Genomic DNA, 22,622 nt, shown 5'->3' on the forward strand with positions numbered 1-22,622 from the left:
GAAGATCTGATCACAATTTGGACTGCAGCTTGTAAATTCACCTTGGGTATTAACTTTTGGGCAAAAAGACACTGAAAATGCTAACATGGCCAAAAAAAAAAAAAAAAAAAAAGCCAGGCATAAATTGCATTCTTGCCCTGATGCACAGATTTTTCTACCACTGTTTCAATGGCAAATTCCTCTTGAGCCTCATTTCCATTAGAGTGTACCATACAAATGCTTAATTTCAAGGATTTGGTGAATGCCATTTAGAGAATCTAAGGAAGAATACCAGGAGATGATACTCTATGTGTTATGTGTCAGTATTACAGTGCAGCCCCCTTTCCTATCCCCTGCTGTCATACTCAGGGCATTAGTTTAGAATTAATCTTCTAGATCTTGTGGTGCAGCATTTGGACATCCTGGCATGATGGATGATGCCTCTAACTTCTGTCTCAAGTCTTTTCTAGGCTCTGATCCCTCTCTCTCATCATTCCTGCTCAACAGGAAAGAGGGGATGCAGGAATTGCTGATAACAGCATGGTCATTTTCTATGGCATCAGGGAGATGGGAACCTCCTGTGAGCCAGCTCACTCCTCTAGCAAGACATAAGCAAAAGCTGTGAGTGGTGCCTACTACAGCTGCTGCCCCTGAAATAGCAAGCCCAGATCTCAGAGCACAATAAATACCTTGAATTTATTGAAATTGCACTGACTGAATTGCCCCAGTTTATGACAGCATTTTTTCTTTTAGTTATAAAAAGCCCATTGGCTTGGCAAAATGTTTTGGAAATTTATTCTAAAGGGAACAAGCAAAAGAAGATGAATGGCATTTCTATGAACATGTGCTCGTGCCTTTACCTCTTCTCTCTGGTGGTGTTGGGAGACAATTGTCAGGTGCCTAGGTCTATAAATCTGTCATTGCTAATTTTTAGGGCCCTTTGGAAAGGAAATTGGCTATTTTCTTAATGAAGACACTGAAAAAGTCTGATGTATCTAATTATCTTCTAGATGGGGACAAAACACTTTATCCAGACAGAGCATGTCATATGTTCTGAAAAGTCTCACCACAATGCCAGTGACATAGACTGGGGAGATGAGTAGTACTGGAGAGTTCTAGTACAAACCTCACTGTAGGAATCATGGGTTTTTTTCATCTCCATACAACTTACTTGCAAACTGCAGGGCTAGAGTGAGAGATGAGAAGGAAAGAAAGAATTAGAAGAATTAATCAGAAAAATCCACTCTCCTGTTGAGCAATTATTGCATTGCTTGGTGGACAAAGAACTCATTTTGCACTGCTTTCCTCTTGTCTCTGTTTTGCTTCATACCCCAGAAAAGATGTATCTTGCAACTTCAGCAAAACTTTCCTTCTCTTCTAATATTTTCTCACTATTCTGTGCATATTTATAAAATTATGTCTGCTATTTTGGTGCCTGACTGTAACAATTTTTCAGAAGTAGAGATCTGTGTGTCCAAGTTAGGCATTTTTTCCAAAGTAGTTGTTATCCTCCTTGGTTCTATGTTGCACTCTGAAGTTCCTCAGTTAGATGAAGTCTTCTATCCCTTTTCCTAATTTTAGACATTTCATATATGGGTGTCTTGGACTTTTTCCAGATGAAAGGATAGGATGAAAACTAGCTTATTTTCCCCAAATCTTTTTGGACTTGGTTTACCCTTAGTGATGAAGCTGGTTAAAATTTGCTATTTGTTTTTTCTCACAAAGGAAATTCTGTTTTCTGTCTGCTAAACCAAAGTTAAATTTGGAATTGGAAGTGGACACAGTGCTGTTGTCATTGATTTTACATGGAATACACTCTGTTGATAGGCAGCCAGATCAGAATATGATGCAAGTATTTGTGTGCATGGTCTTAGAAGATCTTAGACAGGGAAGGGGTAGAGGTGGTGCAGTTTCAGAAGACTATCTCAACAAATCATTACTTTGATAAATCGCAAGCTACAAAAAGCTAGATTGCCAGAACTACCAGCAAGTAAAGAAATGTATGAGAAGCCAGATTTTGTCAGATGCACTTTTAAACTAGTTAACTACTGAAGTAAATGAAGTAATACCTGATTTTGTTCAGTCACTGAGACCAGGATCTAATCCGACGCCCTAAGGAGGGATTGATAGTTCTTATGGCTGTAATGTTGTCCATTTAAAACAGGTTAAAGCCAATCAACAATAACCTGCCTTTGCACAAACGTATGAAGAGATAAAATCTTGCTCTTGGGATAATGATTTTGGGTTAGGAAGATGCGTTTTTGCTGGACCATTGTCACCTTGTTGAAATAGGTCTCTGTCATATTCTCTGTGCATGTATACGAATTTGTTAGGGTGTGTGAAGGACTGTGTTTTCCAGAGAAACTTCCCAAGGGGCTCCTAATACTACTTGTAACTATTATTTAGTGTTTCTGTGTGGCTATTATCCACTTCAGACGCAGCTGCAATTTGATAGTAGGAAGGTGATCAATACATACTGTATAAAACAATAATTATTTATTATTTATTGAGTACTGTGGGTAGGCTGCCTGCTATGCAAAATGTAGAAAAAGACAAAAACCTTTGGGTACGTGATCAGAGAGGGAAGGAAAGACAAATAGCTTTGTAATCTGTCCCTAAGGCAAATGCATTCCTAAGTCTGGTGTTGCAGTATGAGCACCATACACAAATTTTACAAGATTATATAGTCTAGAGAGATGGACCAGAAAGTTTAATTCTTCTCTTTTGGGTTTGTGGTGCATAATGTTCCTGTGTGCTAGTCTTCTTTGAGGTGGACTTTTAGCATGATGGCATATTAAAATACTTTACGTACATGTTCCCCAGAGTACATTTGCTGTTGTAAGTACTAATGGTGATAAAATGATAAATAACGATATCTAGGATGTACACTCTAAATGGTTGAAATATTGACTCCAACATAATCAGTGGTGTCTATCGGTTGCTGTTGTCTCTACTTTTAGAAGCGAGTAAATGAGTGGATAAAAAGTTTGAGATGCTTTCACACGGAAACTTAGTATCTTGTTTAAATGAAATAGGCAGTATATAAATTGACTTGAAATATGCAATAGGTTTGGTTCAAACTCTGAGCTAGAAGGGAAAATTCTTTGTGAACTTTAAGGGTTTTGGGGTACTCATGAAAGCGATTGTCTGAGGAAGACGCTTCCTCTGCTCTGACGGCTGGTCCCTGGTAGCAAACTGAAGGAAAAATAAGTCGCATCTGCCCGGCTTCGCCTTGCTGGGACCGGAGGGGCAAAACCCCGCCTTGCTGTGCCGGCCCGGTGAAGGAGCGCTCGAGGAACAAGAGGCTGACGGGCCGAGGGCAGCCGAACAGCCGCCGAAGCTCTTTGCTGGGAAGAGGCGGCGGCAGCGTGGGAGGCGAAGCCCGGCGGAGCGCTGCCGCCCGTGCCGGGGCCGTGCCCGCTGCCGGGGCCGGGCGGACCGTGCCGGGGCCGGGGCGCGGACCCGCGGTCTCTTTAAAAGCCGGGGCCGGTGGGGCGGGCGCGGCGGCAGCAGGGGGCGGCGGCGGCGGCGTGCGCGGGGCTCGGGCTGCTCCGGCACCGCGGCGCGCTCAGCCCTGCGCAGCTCCGCCCGCGGCCGCCCGCGGCTCTCCCGGCACGGCTCGGCTCGGCACGGGCAGCCCAGCCCAGCTTCTCCGGGACCCCCGCAGCCTCCGCGGCTGGGGCCACGCTGGAGCCCCCTGCCCCGCAGCGCAGGCGAGCCGCGAGTTGGCGCGGCGGCCGGCGCCCGCCCGGCTGCGGAGGTGAGAGGGGCGGCGGGCGGGGGGCGGCTCGGCTCGGCACGGCTCGGCACGGATCGGAGGGAGCTGCCCGCCCGGCGAGTGCTGGGCGCTGCCGCTCCGGAGCTCCGCGGGTGGGTTTCTCCTCACCCTTCGCACGGCAACTATTTCGGATCGTTTTATCCCTCTCCCCGTTCCTTGCTGCCCCGGCAGGGCTGGGCGCTGCCCGCCCGGGCGGAGTGGGCGCGCACCGACCCTCGGGACGCTCCGGCTCCTTTGGTCAGACTTTTTGGGAGATCGCAGGTCCCGCGGCGGGGCATTTTGCAATGGAAAATTGATGTGGGGGGGGGCTTTCGAAAAAGAAGACACTACGTTGAGTTACGGCAGGGAGACCCTTAGAGTGAGCCGGCTTTTTGAGTAAAGCTCAAGGATTTTTTTTTTTTTTTTAATACTAACGAGAAAAGAAGACAGGCTGAAAAGGAAAGTTTTTTTCTTTAATATTTTTTGCCTCTTCCAAGTCTTCGGATCTATTACCGTAGCGTCTTTCTTCCCCGCCTTCCATTTGTTTGTATTAATGATTTAGTAGCCGTCTTGCCTGAAAACTTCCACCGTGAGTGACTGCTGTGGGTTTTCAGGCAGTCAGTGACCTTAAAGGTTGGTTCAGTGCTTTTTTCGTGCAAAATCTATGTGAAATAACGGTTTTATAGTTTTTTTCTTATTTTTTTTTTCTAAGAAAAAAATTACACCTGCTTTATAATTTAAAAGAAAACACCTTTGAGTCAGGCAGTGATGTAATTCTCCTACCTAAGGGCACCGACTCTGGTGCTTTGCAGGTGACTTGTCTTTTGCTTACTCTTAAATTTATTTAAATGGTAATTTGATGTGGCTACGAAATAGCATATTTAACAGTGCTGTTTTAAGAATGTATTTTGTTAAAATTTAACACTTTCAATTTTTTTTCTTCCTGATTTCTGCCCCTCCTCCCTCAAAAGAAAACAATAAAAAAGATTAGGCATGAGATCAGCGGCAGAAAAACCAAAGGATTGGGGAGGCAGAACCGGGGCTAAAAACATTGAATCGTTTATAAAAAACACACTTTCAGCTTTTTGCTTTTCCAAGCTCTTGTTCCACCTTTCTGTGGTCAAACTGTTCAACGCTTCGTTGTAAATAGTTTTAAGAAATTATTTTTGTTTTTTCTAAATATTATTTGTCCTCCTGTATTTTTACTACCCGTAATTGTTCTGAGATAAGCACACAGCCCTCCTAAAAAGGTGATTATTGAAATGACCGCTCAGCAATATCTCCTTATTGCAAATTTTGAGGGGCTATTTTTTGAGGGGGCCAACTCTTAACTAGACTGGTGAAAAGTCTAAGAGAAACGTTAGTAGGTGGGGGAAAATTTGATCACAAAAGGTTTTGTTTGCCGTGATGATCCGGTCAGTTATTAATTGTAGCGTTAACCAGAAAGGTCTTACGTCTGTCCCTGGTTTCATTTGAAATGGTCATCGGTGTTACGTTTAGCAAGTTTATATAAGGGTTAGTAGTATTTTGGGGGGAGGAGGTTGCAGAGATTATTGCTCGTGGGTTTGTGATTGAACACACTTTATCAGCTGAATGAACTGGATTATTGTATAGACATAATTTTCCATTTCTCTATCAGTTTCACTTCAGTGTTCAGCACTTTCTTAAACCTTTATCTCTCGCTAACAAAGTGTCTGGTTTTTGGGAGTAGGGAGGTGCGGCTGGGGACACTGGAAGTTTGGGGATAATGTGAGCAACAGGACTGTATTTATTTATTAAAAAAAATCCAACCCCCAAAGTTGGGAGGTGAAGATTCTCTTTCTGGAGCATTCGGGCACCTTCTGCTGGGGGTATGTCTCTAGGCTTTTAATTATTTATTTCACTTTTGTCCTTTCAAAAATTAAGTAGAGCGAAACCAAAATGAAACAAAGTAAAATTAGAGTAAGCATTGAAAAATAATTAAATAAAGCAAGGGAGCGGCTGGATGCCCAATACTTGATTTCATCAACCTGCTGGTGATGGCTTCTCGATAGAAGTGATATCTGCCGATATCACCCCTGTTCCATGGCTGTAGCCTGGCCTCATTTTACGCTGCGTTTCCACTGAACATGTTGACGTGGTGCTGCTTATATAAGGGGAAGAACAAATTCAAGCAGATTAGTGCTTGGGATTTTGAGATCGGCTACCCAGATCGCGCTGTGGGTTTTTTCCTTTCCTTGGGGGAGCCGATGGGGGAAGGCTGGAGAAAGACGGGAGGGGATGAAATCAGAATATGTGGTTGGGAGAAGATGGGGGTGATGCGGGGAGCAGCTTATTCGCATAATGTCTGCGCTGCGTCCCTTTTTCTTTTCTTTTTATAAAACCCATTATCTCTAAAAACACATTATTCTTCAGCTGGGTCTAAAAAAAAAAATAGTGGGAGGGGTTATCATAGCGAGGGGGTTTGGTATGGGAGTCATTAGACCCACTGCTGCAAAACCAAGATACAGAAATCCATCTGCACCAACATTTCGGAGGGAGGGAGGGCATAGAGAGGGGGGAAGGGATGGATTGTCTATCTTGGATTAGCGAAGTGGAGCTTTGTATTCTTCATTTTCCTCCCCATTTTCTGCCATTTTCCCCCATCCCCCCGATCCGCACACCCGCTTTCCTCCTCCCAGCCCCCACTCCCCCGAAGGTTTCTCATCCCTTGACGAGAAAATTCTGTGTTACATCCTGATGGCTCTGCGGCTTTTTTTTAGTGCATCACAACAGTGGCACGATGACCTTTACTTCATGCCACACAGATTTGGGCTCCCGATAGGACTGTGACCGCAGCTTGGGTACACGCGTACACCCATAGTCATGTACCTTGGGTAGTCGGTGATTTAATTTCAATTTTTGCGTGTGCATCTTTGTGTGTCTGTGTGGTTGGTAAACACTGGCAGAGGGTAAGGAACGCAGTAATTGCCAAAGGCACGTCCATCCATTTCGCCAGCCCCTCTTGCCGTTCTCTTTTCCTGGACATTGTGTCACACATCATGAGATTTTGTGCTGGGGAGGGGTGTGCCCTGTGTGGATAGCAGGGGCCTGGGGGTTGGAGGGAGTGTATGTGTACTGGGGAGGGAGAAATTGTGTGGGGGGAAATGGACCTGACAATGCTAATAACATTATTTTGGTCAAATGAACGTCTGGTGATAATGATGCAGTGTAACCATCCGTGAAATACATGCTTGCGACACACTGGAATAAAGGTTACTCCAGGGAGCTCCGTCACAGCCAGGCATGCTCGAGGGAGTGTGCTGTCCCCTTGATAGGGGAAACAAAATTCATGAGCGTCCCAGGTCCCCTCCCTTTCCAATGCCTCCTTGCATGTCCGAGCTAGAGGGCATTGCGATCGAGAGAGGGGGTGGGCTGCATTGGAACCAGGACAAAACAAAGAATTCCTGCCTCGTCCTCCCATGCCATCTTCTCTTGCCCTCTTTGAGCTTATCCGTACTGTTGATCCAGACAATACAGGAATATCGCCATTTCCATGCAGTCCCTGCTGGAGTCTGGAGGGTGGTGAATTGAGAGGCGGAGAAAAGCTCCTTGTGCTTCTGTTGTAGGATGTGCAGGAGAGCCATGGCTTTTCAGGTCTGCGTGGAGCAGGGAAAAGGCTGGGGTGAGGAAGCAAAGGGAATTAAGAGTCTCTCCCTCCATCCATTGTTCCCTTCCTTTGCTCCCCCAGCTAGAACACACTGTAGGACTTGACAAGCCTCAGTGAGTGGCTGTGGTGACTGGCACATGGGGATGAGGGAGCTGAGACAATGAAAGGAAAGCTTTTCCTGCATTTCAGGATGTTCAGGACCCTCTCCAAGGCTCACAGAACTGCTCAGCACCCTCCTTTTCTGGGTGTGAAGGACTTCTGTCTTTGGTTGTGGGCTGCTCACACCCAGGCAGAGGGGGAGCTGTGGCAGGAAGGTGCTCCTGTGGTTCTGCCAGCTGCTGCTGCACATTTCCTCTGTGTGGCTGTGCCTGCTCTGAGGTCTACATGTTTCTGGATCTTTCTACTTCACGAAACAATAGCAAAAGTTGAATAAATAGATCTGACCAGAGCTACTTTGGTGTTCGCCTTTTGCTTTTCTCCTTTCTCTGACCTTGAGGTGCAGTGGTAATCTACAGGCAGGAGGACGGGAGCAGGAGTGTCTCCAGTGCCCCACATGGTTGCTCTAGGTGATGCCTGGAGAGATTCCTCTGCTCCCCTGGTTTGTGCTCACCAGAGCCAATCTTGCTTCAGCTGCTCAGCTTCACCTTCTGAAGTAGTTACCTTCTGATCTCTCCCTGCTGTCCTTCTTACCTCAGTTACTTTGGAAGTGGTTGTTATGCTGCAGCTCCTGTGCTTGTAGGAATCTTACCATCATACAATATCCTCAGCTGAAAGTCCAACTCCTGGCCCTGCATGAAACACCCCAAGAATCACACCATATGCCTGAGGGTATTGTCCAAATACTTCTTGAACTCTGTCAGGCTTGGTGCTGTGACCATTTCCCTGGGGAGGATCCTCTTCCATTGCCCAGCCACCCTCTGGGTAAGGAACATTTTCTTAATATCCAACCTAAACCTCCCCTGATTCAGCTTCAGGCTATTTCACCGAGTCCTGTCACTGGTCACCAGAGAGAAGAAATCAATGCCTGCCCTTCCACTTCCCCTCATGAGCAAGCTGCAGACTCTGATGAGGTATTCTCTATCTCCTACAGACTGAACAGTCCAGGTGACCTCAGCTGTTTCTCATAAGGCTTATTTCTAGGCCCTTGACTGTCTTTGTAGCCCTCCTTTCAATGTTTTCTCATACCTTTTTATCCTTATTACATTGGGCTTTTACATGGCTGCTCTCTAAGATAATGTGGTGGCCATCTGAGCAATGGGAAGAATGTATTGCAGATCTGTGTGCCTGCTCCCATCCCATGGAGACTGCCTCCCTGTTATCTCCTTGTTGCCCTGAAGGGCAAAGGTGAGCCCAAGGTTTTATGGTTCCTCCTTTTCCCCAGTGATTCTGACACAAGGACAAACATTGACATAGTGCTGGAATTTACCCTGACCCTGAATGTTTTGCATCCTTGAAATGAGAGGAGAACTCAGTTCCTGCAAAGCATTCAAAGAGTGAGAAGTGGTGCTAGGGGTAGTTTGTGGTAGCAGTGATAGTGGATTTTAAGTCCCTGTGCAAAAGTGGAATTGAAACCTCCTCTGTCCCTTACTGTCTTCCCTTTCTAAGCAAGTTGCCAATCCATCAGGTACAGGCAACTAGGCAACTAGACAACCTTTTATTTTTTTTTTTTTTAATTTTTTTTTTTTTTGTTGTTGTTGTTAGGATTGGATTTAAACCTTCAACCTAGAGGACACCTTCAGGCTGTACAAGATGGTTGGGCTCCTGTCTGGATTATTCCTGGGAAGGTGGAGTTTAGTTCCCTTTTTCTTGTATCAGCAGTAGTATTTTGGTGGATCTACTCAACTTCTTTTTCTGTAGCCTCTTCCAGGGCTCTTTAAAGTATTTTTATTGAGAAGCAGAGTGTATTTCCCCCCTGGATCTGTTTTTCTTTGCCCTTTCCTTTAGCTCTGTGCTGTGGGCACGTGCAGGTGGATGTCAGGATACTGGCTGAGCTGTGATAGGCTGTGTCAATGATAAGGATACACAGTGATCTGTCCAAGAACAAACTGAAGGAGTCAGAAGCTTTATGATGACCAAAAACCAGGATAAGAGATGACCTCTGATGATGATACAGAAAACGTAGTGTTTAATTTAAGACCAAAATGCATCCAACTTTATCTGGCCCTGCCCCCCACCAGCATGAAGAGAAGATAGGCTTTATTTTGGGACAATTGCCCAAGCTGGAGCCAGAAATTACCCAGATTTTGGTTAAGCTTTGGAAATTTCTATCAGCTCTCATCTCTCCCTCATCCTCCTCTTCTATTTAATAGCAGTCTATCAGTCTAACAGAGCTGGTTTGTAATTCATACAGCAAATGGTGAGGAAGATACCTCTTCTATCCTGGTTTCACAAATTAAAAGTATCTTCTTGAAACCAGTACACTACATAATCTTGGTCCAGGTTGTTTGCTTTTTCTTTTATTTTCTTTTGTTTCTCTTCACTTGGGCATAGATTCTGACAATTCATGTGTAAAGGACTCTGAGAATCAGAAGTGGTGTTTTGATGTCTCACTGCCATCCAGACAGCCAGATGAAGACATGTTTGTAGAAAGACATCATGGGAGAAATTTGTTCTGCCTTTCTACTTGTTGTGGGCAATGGATAGCACTTTTAGTGCTTGGTTTATACCCTTTGTGAATTTTTTTTAATGGAAAAATGTGACTTTTGGTTGAGCTAACTTGAGTATGGTTTTACTGAAGTCTAGTAGGGATAAAATGCAGTGTTTCTGTAGTGATGTTCTTGAAAAGCTGAGCAATAAGACTCCTACTGGAAGTACACTAGTGATGTTGGAAGATCCTGCATTCTTCCTTAAGGGAAGGTGGGAACACATTTTCTCTTGTTACCATTGACAGAAAACAGTGCTCTCTGAGCACTGGACAGCTCTTGTGAACTGTGCATTGCACAGCCAGCTTGGAAAAATGCTCTGTCTGGGCTAAAGCCTTCAGCCTCTTTAGACTCTGGGCTGCTGCGGGTATCACTGTGTGGCTTTTCAGAGGGTGGTGGAGGTTCACTTATAGCTGTCAGAAGTTCAGCTCTGTCTGAAATATGGCCTCTTGCTACAGGGTGGATTAGCCCTTCATCTGCTTTACTTCCCCTTTTCTCAGAGCTTTCTTCTTGTTTCTCACAGCCAGGTGCCTGAGTTCGCTGCCAGGCATACTCCCCTGCCTCTCTTTTGTCTGCTGGCAGAGGAGCGAGCTGGGGTGGTGGGAAGGGTATATCAGGGATTTTGGGGCTGTCAGCATATCTGTCGTCTCTCACTGGTGTGCTGAGCTCCTGTCCTTTCCAAATTCCTTTCCTCTGCCCTTGATGGTGAGGGACGGTTTATTTCAAACACAATCTGCTTGTGTCATTCCTAGTCCTGCTGCTTGTCATCCATCACATCATGGGAACTAATTAACACTAGTAGCTTTGGATCCTGGGAATGACAGTGCTGGGATGGTAGACTCTTTCAAAGATCCTGATGCCTCCCTTCATAACTAGGGCAGCTCAGCCCAGGAGTTCATGGACTCTGCTGTCCTTTGCTGGCTGTGCCAGCCCTGTAGTGTGGGTGCCTGTGTGTGTAGCAGGGAGGACCCTAGGCCTGCCTTATAATGCCCTTGACAGTGCTGCAGCATCCCCTGCATCCAAGTACCTCCCAGCAGCCGGATGAGAGCCAAGGAATGGGATAGAATAATAATTGATGAGGATAGGGGGAGGTATGATGTAAACTTTTTGAAGCTGCTGGTAGCATCTCTGCTGCCTTTGGGTACGCACAGTTGTGTGCAGTTCCAGGATCTGCATGTGAGTTTGACCCTCTGAGAATGCCCTGTTCATGGCACAGCACACTGTCCTGTTTCTGCTGTGCTTGCTGTGTCGATGGGGCAGTCATCAGGGGAATCAGTGTGCTGCTCCTGTGGGGGTGGCAGGATTAAAGATGAGGCCTTGGTCATACTGTAAGGCTACACAGAGAGCACTTGCTCCCCTTCTCCCTCTACTTTTTTCTGCTGTTGTGGACCACTTCTAAGAAAGGAAAGAGTCCTGTGGAGATGGAAAGAAAGGTAACTAAGCAAGAGGATGATGTTTGCTGGCAGCTGAAGGAGGATGAGGAGAGGAATAACTTTCCAGTGGGGTAATTGTCTAATGGGACTGGCTGCATCTGCAGAGCAGGGTAGTGCTGGCTTTGTTTCAGTCTGCTCTTGCATCCCATTTTTTTTCCAATAGTGTGTTAATTAAACATTGATTTCAGGGGGAAAAGGAATCTGCTTGAACTGCAGAAATTAAATGGAGTGTGGAGGAATGGGATCTGGTGAGGGATGTGTGGAAGGACCTTCTGTCCTATCTTCATGACTAGTCATGAAGGGAAGCAAGGCAAGCGCTGTAGAAAAATCTGTTCACCTTAAGCTTAGAGTTCTTCACTCATCTTAAGTGTGAATCTTCTTCCTTCTGTAACTACACAGTTTTCAACTGATATGAGTTAAGGAATTACCAGGTAGAAAACAGTACTTCTTAAAAAATACTTCATTTTTATTACAAAACGGAAGAGAGATTATTTTCAAGGTGTTCAAGAGCCTTTTTTGTCCAGTTGATATTCTAATTTTCTACTCTTATAGTTGCTGTTGTACATATAAGTGAATCAAGTTGTGGTGCAAGTTAAGCCACAAGTTGTAATGCTCTTGTTACTCGCAAATATCTAACTGACCTTAATTTACTACATGCAGATGTCAGTCACTGAACACACACATGAGGTCGTGATGTGCACTTTTTGATACTTTTTCTGGTCCTTGGAGCATTAGAAAGTGAGAAAAGATTATGATATGTCCTTCCCTTGCTTGGTTGAACTCTCTTCTGCTCATTAGACTGGAAGAGCTAATGGAAGGCTGTGTTGTCCTCTTTTTGTGCTCCCAGGTGTTGGGGATGCATAGAGAAGATAAGAGTCCTTGCTTTAGTCTGAGATCTTATCTGGAATGAACTTCTCTGCTGATGGGAGCAATATATTCTTAACAATATTAAACAGTTTGATTCGAGTTTGTTTGACCACTGTGCTTTCTGTCTTCACTAGTTCTGGGAAGTAATGGAAAGGAGGGAATAACCTATCTGACCTTTCTGAGCATTGCATAAGTCCGAATTAAAGTGATCTCACAAAGATCTCAATCAGTTCATGCAGTAAGTGAAACAGCAGCATTGTCCTGAGAAGGAACCTGTCCTAGCTGTTAAATTCCTTTTTGCACCATCTGCATTATCAATGTACAGAAAGATCTGCTATAGCATCAGGAGACACTTGAAAAATAACAGATTAAGCCACAGAGCCACTATTTTCTAGGAAGGTTTTTGACCTGCTGATGGTTGGTGAAAATAACGGAATGGTTAAATTTGGAAGGGACTCTCAAGGCCATCTGATCCAACCACTTGCTAAAGCAGGGCCACTCAGAAATTATGACCATGTCAAGATGGCTTTTGAATATCTTAAGGAGGGAAACTCTACAACTTCCCTGGGCAACCTGTGCCAGGGCTCAGTTACTCTCCCAGTGAAAAAGTGTTTCCTGATGTTCAGGCAGAACCTTCCATGTTTCAGTTGGTGCTCGCTGCCTCTGGTCCTGTCACTGGGCAGCGCTGAAAAAAGCCTGGCTGTGTTATCTTTACATCCTGCCTTCAGGTAATTATGTACATTGATCAGACACTGCCCACCTCAGATACCCCTTAGAATATTTTTTCCTCCAGACTAAACAGTCTTAGCATTCTCAGCCTTTCCTAGTATGAAAGACATAATCTTCCTTGTGGCCCTCTGTTGGATTCCCCCCATTATGTCTGCCTCTCTCTAGTACTGGGGAGTCCAGAACTGCACACAATACTCCATGTTTGGCTTCACCAGTGCTGCGTAGAGGGAAGGATCCCCTAGTTCCTTTTCTGTAAGGCTTTTCAGTCAGGTGTTCCTCAGCATGTACTGATCCATGACCCATGAACTTCATTACAGTGGTACTAAGTGTCAGTAGAGCAGGCAGGATGGCCCTCAAGTATGAACTTAAACAGAAGTCTGGAGTTCTTTCCCAGAGTGTGTTTAACCAGTTTTTCGTAACAGTCATCACTTTTGCCATTTACTGAAAATTCAAAATTATAATTTGCAAAACATTGAGTTCATTGAAAGGAAAGCTTCATATATCTGATAACAGAATAGAATAATTCTAGTTCAAACTAGTCCAACACTTCAGGGCAGACTGAACATTAAGGGATATTATTACGGGCATTGACCACTGCTCTAGGAAGCTTGGTCCAGTGTTTGGTCACTCTCTCTCTATAGAAGTGTTGCCTAGTATCTGGTCTGAACCTCACCTGCTGCATCTTTAAATCATTGCTGCATGTCCTGTCACTGAATACCAGGGAAGAGAGCTCAGCATCTCCCTCCAGTTCCCCTCCTCAGGAAGCTGTAGATAGCAGTGGGTTTGCCTCTCAATCCCCTTTTTTTCCTAACTAAATAAACCTAGAGTGCTTAGCCACTCCTCAGAGGACATGTGTCCTAGCATTTCAGCAGCTTTGTTATCCTCCTCTGGACACATTCAGTTAACATCCTTTTTAATTTCGGGGTCAGAGAAATTCTGATAATTTACTGTTCTTTCATGATGGCTGGTTACACACTGCATTTTTTTTTTTTTTTGTAGACCACAAAGAAAAGAAATTTTAAATTATTGATTACTTTGACTTTTTGGTGGGGGACAAAGAGAGTGTAGAAGTCCTGTGAGGAGCCTAAGGCCAACCTTCTTGAGGGACTCAGAATGCCTGTTAATTCATTGATGTCCTGGTATTAAAATCTGCCAGTTTGTCTGGTCAGCTCAAGCATCATTGTCAAAGAGGGGATGATATAATATAATTTCAGGTCTATGCATTAAAAATACCTTCTGCATATCTGGGAAGCAAATGCTAAGGACTTTATGGAGAAAATACAAAGAAACATTGATCCTTTATGTAATTTCATAATAGGTCATGAATCAAATCTATATTAAGGGTGTATCTAATTCCAGTGGACCAAAAGTCATAATTTTGTTGAGCCACATCTTAAGGATGTAGTTCAATAGAATTAGTTTTTTAAATGTGCCCCTTCTCTTCCTTGTTGGTTGACATGAGCTAATGAGTTGCTAGCAGCTCTGTTTGGTACTACCTTAGGTCATAGAGTGATGTACTGTCTAGGATGTTGCTGTACTTTTTTGGCAGCAGATTGTAATTTCATTGAGTAAATGTATTTTATGAGGCTAGGGGGAGCTACTGTTAATTTATGAAGTCCACTGTGTATCAGTGCATTGGGTTTGCATGGCCAGGTTTTGGTAGCTGCGGGGGCGACAGGGTGGCTTCTATGAGAAGCTGCTAGAAACTCCCTCCATGTCCAGCAGAAACAATGACAGCTGGCTCCCATATGGATGTTCTCCTGGCTAAGGCTAAGCCAGTCAGGAATGATAGTAACATCTCTGTGGTATCACTCTTGAGAAGCAAAGAAAACTTTGCACAGAAGCAATTGTGGCCATAGAAGAATGGAAGGAGAATATGTGACATTAGCAACTCTGCAGACACCAAGGTCAGCAAAGAAGGCAGGGCAGGAGGGCTTCTGGGTGCCAGAGCTGAGATCCCCCTGCAGCTCGTGGTGAAGACCATGGTGAGGCAGGATGTGCTCCTGCAGCCCATGGAAATCCATTGGAGTGCAGAGATCCACCTGCAGCCCATGGAGGGAGCCCCACACTGAAGCGGGGGATGCCTGAAGGAAGGTTGTGACACCTTGGAAAACCTGTGCTGGAACAGGCTCCTGGCAGGGACCTGCAGATCCATGGAGGGAGGAGCCCACACTGGAGCAGATTTGCTGACAGGACTTATGATCCCATGGGAGCCCATGATGGAGCAACTTGTTCTTGAAGGACTGAACCCTGTGGAGAGGGATTTGTTTTGGAGCAGTTAGTGAAGAACTGTAACCCGTGAGAAGAACTCATGCTTGAGGAATTAATGGAAGACTGTTTCCTATGGAAAGGACCTCAGACTAGAGCAGGGAAATGACTCCTCTCCTTGAGGAGGGAGTAGTAACAGAAAAGTGATGAGCTGCTCATAATCTCCATTCCCCATTTCCCTGCACTGCTGGTGGGGAGAAGGTAAAGAATTGGGAATAAAGTTAAGTTCAGAAAAGAGGGAGGGATGTGGGCAAGGTGTTTTTAAGTTTTACTTCTCATTATCCTGCTTTGATTTTGATTGGTAATAAATTAAATTAATTTCCTGAAGTCGAGTCTGTTTTGCCTGTGACAGTAATTGATGAGTGATCTCTTAACTCATGAGCCTTTCTTTATATTTTCTCTCCCTGTCCAGTTGCAGAGGGAGTGGTAGAACGGCTTTGGTGAGTATCTGTCATCCAGCCAGGGTCAACCTGCCAGAATCAGATGGAATGCAGAGTGAAAAGGGAGTAACGAATTGCTAAGCTTCTGATAAGACAATAACTCTTTTTAAGAAGTTTGAGCACAGCAGTTCTTCCTTTCATGCTCTCTTTGTTGCCAATGTGTAACATGAGGTTGGAAGTTGATCTGCTTTCTTGGCACAACATAGATAATTTGCCAATTAAACTAGACAATGGTCTAAATTTGATAAGAAGCAATTTATTAAATACAAATGAAAAGTACTGTACTTGGAAAGATCTACTCAAATGCCTGTATGTAAAATGGGGGATAACAAGCCAGGCAACAGAGCTGCAGAACAGGATCTGGGAGGCACTACTGTGAGTCAGAGACTGAATATGAGTCAACAGTGTGGTGATGTTGCAAAAAAGCAAATCCCATTTTAGGGTATATTTAACAGGAGCGTCACATGTAGCACACAGGCAGTAGTTTTTCTACGCTAGCAGCCGCTGCTGAAGCCATAGCAAAGCATTACATCCAGGAGGGCAGGAAAACCAGAAATTAGTGGAAGGAGATGGGGAGGGAGCGGCCAGAGTAGCAAATGCCATCTGCAAGGAGAGGATTGGTTGGGTTGGTTTAGACTGGAGAGAAGATTGACGAGGGAAAAGCCGTCCAATATTTAAAAGCTTGTTTTAAGAAGACAGTGATTAATTGTTCTCTGTGTCCACTGGGGATAGGACAAGAAGTAATCAGCTTAATTTGTAGCAAGGAAGATGTGGAGGTAAGTGCTAGGAAAAGCTTTATGAGTATTTGGAAAGTTAAGCAGGAAAACATTGTCCTGAGGGAGACTGTAGTTCCCTCATCACAGGAAGTTTTAAAAGCAGATGAGACAGGAGACACATAATTTTATCTAGGTTGTTTTATTATAGTTTTGACAGGTTCAGAAGGGAATGGGCTGCCTGAACTCCTGATGTCTGGTCCCAACAGCTCTTGCAGTGCCTGAGAGGCAGGCTTGTCCCCTCACTGGCAGTTGTGGTGGGAGCTTGGGGAAGCAGAGCCAGGGTGAACCACTCCCTCTGCAAATTGCCCTGCAGCACCTTCCATGCCACTGGCATAATCCAGTTTTACAGTGCACATCCCAAAAAACCTGAGGGACCTTGTGTGTTCAGTACTGTTACATTAGCATCCAGCCCTGTAAGCCTTTCTATTTCTGCAGATAAACAAGCAGAGGGCTGGCCCAGTTTCCTGTATCTTTGTAAATAGGAATTGGAAGTTATTGGAGACTTGTATCCTGATTATTGATTAATTTACACTGGGAAGATTTGGTGAAATTATTTGGAGATGAAAAAAAGGTTTACACTTCTGCTTTCACCTATCAAAAACCACCGCAGATTTGCTAAGGTTACAAGATAATTTTTCTGTGCTCTTCTACCAAAAGAAGTAGACAAGGGCAAAAGATTTTCCTCACTGCAACATCTTTCTTTCATTGTCCTCAAGCAGAGTAGTGTGGATGAGGCATTGCAGGAGGTGTCTTTGCACCCAGTGGATTTGAGAAAAGAGATTGATTGATTCAGTAGACTTCTGTACTCATGAGAGGGGCTTATGGCACTTTAAGAGAGGAGAATGTTTCTTGGTGAATGGGGTTTTTCTTCCCTGACAGTTCAGCAGAACTTTCTTCTACTAGCAAGCAGTCCAAGACATACTGTGTGCCATGTTACTGCTATCTTTTCCCAAATCTTAGATTTACACTAACAGCCTGACTGGATCCAGTTGGGCCTAGGAGTGAATTTGAGTGTCTCCAGTGCAGTGAGACAGTTTCCCTAGTGAGCCTCAAGGAAGGAAGATTTTCTTTTTAGTCTCAAAGAATATCTGGGAACATATGCTTGTTGAAGTTGTACAGTGTTGTGCTTGGCCTCAATCTGTGTGCACAGTTTATAATGTAACTGTCTTCCACCATTTTACATAAACTTATAACTAACTGCAGGCTTTTGCCATTCTTCAGAGGGAGTAGAGGATGAAGATACTATACTCTTCTTCTTGGCACTAGAAATGAGTCAGGGTTGACACAGAAAAGTAGGAGGCAACAGTTTGTGTGTAGGAAGCTTGTTCTGTCCAAAGAAAATCTCTGGGTTATATGGAGGTTGTTAGTCCTGCTACACTGCAAGGCTGGTATCTTCTGCTGAAACTGAGTTCATACACACTCACCATTTGGAGCATATGGAGAGCTCAGCAGATCAGCCCTCAAGGGATGACTGGTGAAATGGTTGAAGGTAGGTTGGGATGTAATTATTTGTTTATGAGGCCCCATATTGCACCAAGTTATAATTGTTTATGAACACTGCTGTGAAGTCAGGAGGGAAACATTCCAACCCAAGGAGACACTAAGATATAACCTAATTATTGTTGTTATTTTCATTCCTGCCTATTGTGGTAGCACCTACACAATGCTTGTTCAAACACAGGGCAAAAAATGTTCCCTGCCCCAAAGAGCTAGCAAGCTAAGGATGAGACAGGAGACAACAGATGGACACAGATAACTGGGGGAGTGCAGAAAACCCAAAGATTGGTCAGCAGGTTGGGTGGTATGATAGCATGTTGACAGCTTAGCTGTTGTCAAGCTTTCTGTAGGCATGTGGCAAAGAATTATAACAATAATTCAAACGGCATTCTTTGCTTTGGTGGTTTTGTGGGTGCATCTTCCATCTGTTTAAATAAAACAGCTTAATTCTCATTCAGTGTGGCTTTTTCTGTCCCAAAACTTCCCATCATTCATCTGGTATAGATAGGAAGACACACTGGTCCAACAATTCCATTGCACTGGTCCACTGGTCCATTGCAGTTTTCAAAAGAAACTGTAGTTTATTATTGTGGGAAAAGAATGAGACTAAATATGGGATTTTGCTGCCCAAAAGGACACAATGAAAAGACTGATGGATCTCAGCAGGATGGATATTCAAAGTGGCATAATGAAGGAGGTTTGTTGGCTGAAGTGGTGTCTTACCAAAGTGTTGCAAAAAAATATCTAATGCCATCCATAGGCAACCTAGATGTTTTCTTTTTACCAGTGGTTTCTCGTTCCATTCAGCTTTGGGCCCACAGATTTCTTAGTCATGCTTTTGCTAGCAGGGTACATTAAGAAGCCCTTCTTGATGCCTTTCACATTTTATGAATTTTCATGCAAATTCAAGCTTTTCTAATTTTCATCCTGACATGCTGAGGCAGAATTTAAGTATTCTTCCTGAGAAGCACACTCCTACTTTCACCTTTCATTCGCATCTTTTTGTGTTTGAGTGCTGTCAGGAGTTTCCCATTCAGCTGCCTGCTTCCTTCCACACCCACTTGGCTTCCCACAAATTGAATTGAACTGTTCTTGTGCTTTGAGGAGTTTGTTCTTTAAGATCTTTAAGGTCTCCTGGGTCCCTTTGCTAGATTATCCCATGTAAGTGCTCAGTGAATGATTTCGTAAAGCTCTCCAGTGATTATTCTGTCACTGTAATTGTACTGGAAAAAGGGTTCTGTTTGTAAACTGATTTGTATGTCATTTCAGATTTGGTTGTTCTTCTCTGTAATTTTTGTTTCTCTACACGTTAAACAGTTTATATATCTTCTCTCTATTTCCACTGAAGTCTTTCCTGTCTTGCTTCTAGTGGTTTGACCCTGGCTGGATGCCAGGTATCCACCAAAGCTGCTCTGCCTCTCCCCTCCTCAGCTGGGCAGGGAGAGAAAATATAACAAATGGTCCATGAGTTGAGACAAGGGCAGGGAGAGATCACTCACCAAATACCGTTATGGGCAAGAGACTTGACTTGGGGACAGCAGTTAAATTTATTACCAATCAAAATCACAACAGGATAATGAGAAATAAAAAATATCCTAAAAGCACCTCCCTGCAGCCCTTCTTCCTTCACAGCCTTAGCTTTATTCCTGATTTTCTACCTCCTCCTGCTATCAGCAGTGCAGGAAGATGGGGAATGGGGGTTACAGTCAGTTTATCCCATGTTGTTTCTGTTGCTTCTCCATCCTCAGGGAGAAGAGTCCTTCCCTTGCTCTAGGGTGGGCTCCCTTCCACAGGAGTGGAAAGTTCTTCATGAACTTTTCTAATGTAAGTCCTTACACGATTCTTCATAAACTGCTCCAACACAGAACCCTTTCCACAGGATGTGGCCCTTCAGGATCAGACTGCTTCAGTGTGGGTCCCCCACAAGGTCACAAGTCATGCCAGAAGCATGCTCCAGCACAGGTTTCCCAAGGGGTCACAACCTTCTTTGGGTATTCATCTGTTCCAGCTTGGGTCCCCTCCACGGGCTGCAGGTGGATCTGTGCACCCCCATGGATTGCCATGGACTGCAGGGGCAAATCCTGCATCACCATGGTTTTCACTATGGGCTGCAGGGGGATCTCAGCTCTGATGCTTAGAGCACCTCCTGCCTCTCCTTCTCCACTGACCTTGGTGTTCTGCAGAGATCTTCCTGCCATAAAGTCTCACTCCTCTCTTTTCTGACTGCAATTAATTATGTGCAGAAACAATCTTTTATTCATAAATTGGTTATCACAGAGGTGTTACTGCCATCACTTATGGGCTCAGCCTTGGCCAGCAGCATGTCTGTCTTGGAGCTCACTGACATTGGCTCTACTGAACATGGGAGAGGCTTCTGGAAGTTCTCAGAGAATCCACCCCTACAGCCTCTCAGTTACCAGAACCTTGCCATGCAAACACAGCTTTATAGCCTCTTTTTGCTGGACTCTGTCTAGATATTTTCATGTGTTTTATTTTATGGTGAAGTTTTTGTTGTTCTTGTTCTGTGATTTTTTCCCCCTGACACCTCCCTTCTTTATACTGTCAGAGGTAAATAATCAAATGGAAAGGGCAGGAGGCACAAACTTTCTTTTTCATCCTGCCATTGAGTTATTTCATTACAAAAGCAAATTGCTTTCTCTATTTCTTATCTCTAAAAAAGGTCTCAAATTCAATAGATGGAGTTTAAATTATTTTCATTGAAGATCATAGACAACAGACTGATTTATTTAATCACATTTGGTGCACTCTTCATCTTAGGATTGGTTTGAGATAGTATTCCAGAATTTTCTCAGTTAATGGTTGTCAGACATATCAGCAGATGCTGCCAACCCACAACATTCTGTGTTGTGCACCATGTGCCTTTGTCCTCCAACTTGTAATAGGATTGCAGTTAAAAACCCACCTGGAATGATATTGTGGACTAACAATAGATTAATTGCCAAGACCTTAATGATCACAGGTCTAGCAACAGAATCAATCAAGTTACATATTCCATGTAATAGTGTTGCCATCTCTTTATGGAGATTCTTTGCCATTGCTTAAAAGAATAAAGACATAGGTTCCTTGATTCAATTCCTTCCTGCTCAACCCTCTCATGACTAAAAGAATGTGCATCCATCAATACTGTAGTCCTCCAGATTCTATGGAGAAAAATTCAGCTTAATATTCTAATTGTACAGAGGGGAGTCTAGTTGTAGTGATAATTACTCTGTTGAATTATGTTACTGTATTACCCAGTCATACAGAAGAATTTTGTTGTGTGATGCTGCCTAAATGTAGAACAAAAGGTTTTCATGCTAAGTGATTTGTGCCTCTAAAGCATGCCCCTCTGTGGCCTCTAATAGAGATAACTTTCTGTAATTGATTGAGCCTCAAGTATTGCACCCAGACAGTGCAGTCTGAAGGCTAACCTGCAAGAATAAGTGAGTCTGATGAGTATTTGTTAGAACACTTATCAGCACACTGTATTATACCAGATTCCTGTGGGCCGTCCCAATTCAAGTAGGTGATGCAAGGGCCAGAGAGCTTTGTTTAGAAAAGGTTTTAGAACAGAAAGTTACTTGTACCTCCAGACAACTCTCTTTTGGAATGAGTAGGGTTGGAGAGGATTTTGCTGAATGCTGTGGAAGCTATGACAAGGAGTTTAAAGGTGTTATCTGGGCATGCATGCAATACTAAAAATACTAGTTCAATCCCTTAGTTCATCTTGTCTGTATATTGTGCTTTCCCTTGCACTCTGTTTCCAGCACTAGATGGTAACAGTGAATAGTGGCAGTACATGCTGTGCACCTGCATATCTGTTTGTAAGGTCTGGTTTTAGAGTAGCCTTGTAGAGAGAGGAGTGAAGATGGGCGAGGCAGCCTTTGCTTTACATCTCTGCTGAAGTCAACTGCACAGTACTTATTCTAATGCCATTGGTGTTGTGTCTAATCTGAAACGTGAGCAGACATAAGGCTTAGTAAATTGATGACCTCACTGTCTTGCCATCTTTGTCTCCAGATAACTAGATGTCTAAGAGGCTCAGGCAGTCATAAAGCTGAAAAACTCAAGCTCACCTAAATAAAGCTTGCATTTTGGATGGCTTAGTTTGCTTAATTTCTTCCCTACAGTCCTGGCTTCAAATCCTGGTCGGACCATTAGTAAAAAGGCATGTGAAGGTCTTCAGTTATTCCCTGTTTGGTGTACATCTCTGTGACAGAAGTAGCCCAGAAAATCTGGTGTATGACAAGCATTGAAGAATCAAGAAGATAGTGAGGAAGTGTTATGCTAGAAGATGGAATGGGTTTGCAGGCTGTTTGGCACACAGCTTTCCTCTTCTTTCCCAAAAATCAGGCAGTCACGTGCTCAGCACTTGCAAAGTTCGCACGTGTGCATGCTCTGATTGTACACCCTCCCTGAACTCTCTGCCCCTGTGCCAAAATACCACTTGATGGCTCCTACTTTGATAACATCTGCTGGCTTCTGCCTGTACCCAGCACAGCTGAAGCCCCTTGTGGTGCAGATGCTTATGCTGGCTGTGACGGTGTTTTCATAAGGCTCAAACTTTTATTTTTCACCTCATTCCTTTGAACTCTGCCCACTACTC

General features: G+C 44.1%; 1 protein-coding gene across 25 annotated transcripts in view; it reads left to right on the forward strand.

Moving 5' to 3' along the window:
• The first annotated feature begins 3,520 nt into the window (after nucleotides 1–3,520).
• Nucleotides 3,521–22,622, forward strand: part of NRXN3 (neurexin 3) — a 963,701-nt gene continuing 944,599 nt past the window's right edge. For 24 of the 25 annotated variants that reach the window (XM_085582217.1, XM_021542849.4, XM_085582229.1 and 21 more), the window contains exon 1: nucleotides 3,521–3,739. The gene's annotated coding sequence lies outside the window, so the exon portion shown is untranslated. Of the gene's footprint in view, nucleotides 3,740–3,760; nucleotides 3,850–22,622 lie in introns of those variants that run through there. The other variant, XM_085582218.1, reaches the window with a different exon arrangement.

This window comes from Lonchura striata, chromosome 5, assembly GCF_050655825.1.
Source record: "Lonchura striata isolate lonStrDom1 chromosome 5, ASM5065582v1, whole genome shotgun sequence".
Taxonomy (NCBI): Eukaryota; Metazoa; Chordata; class Aves; order Passeriformes; family Estrildidae; genus Lonchura; species Lonchura striata.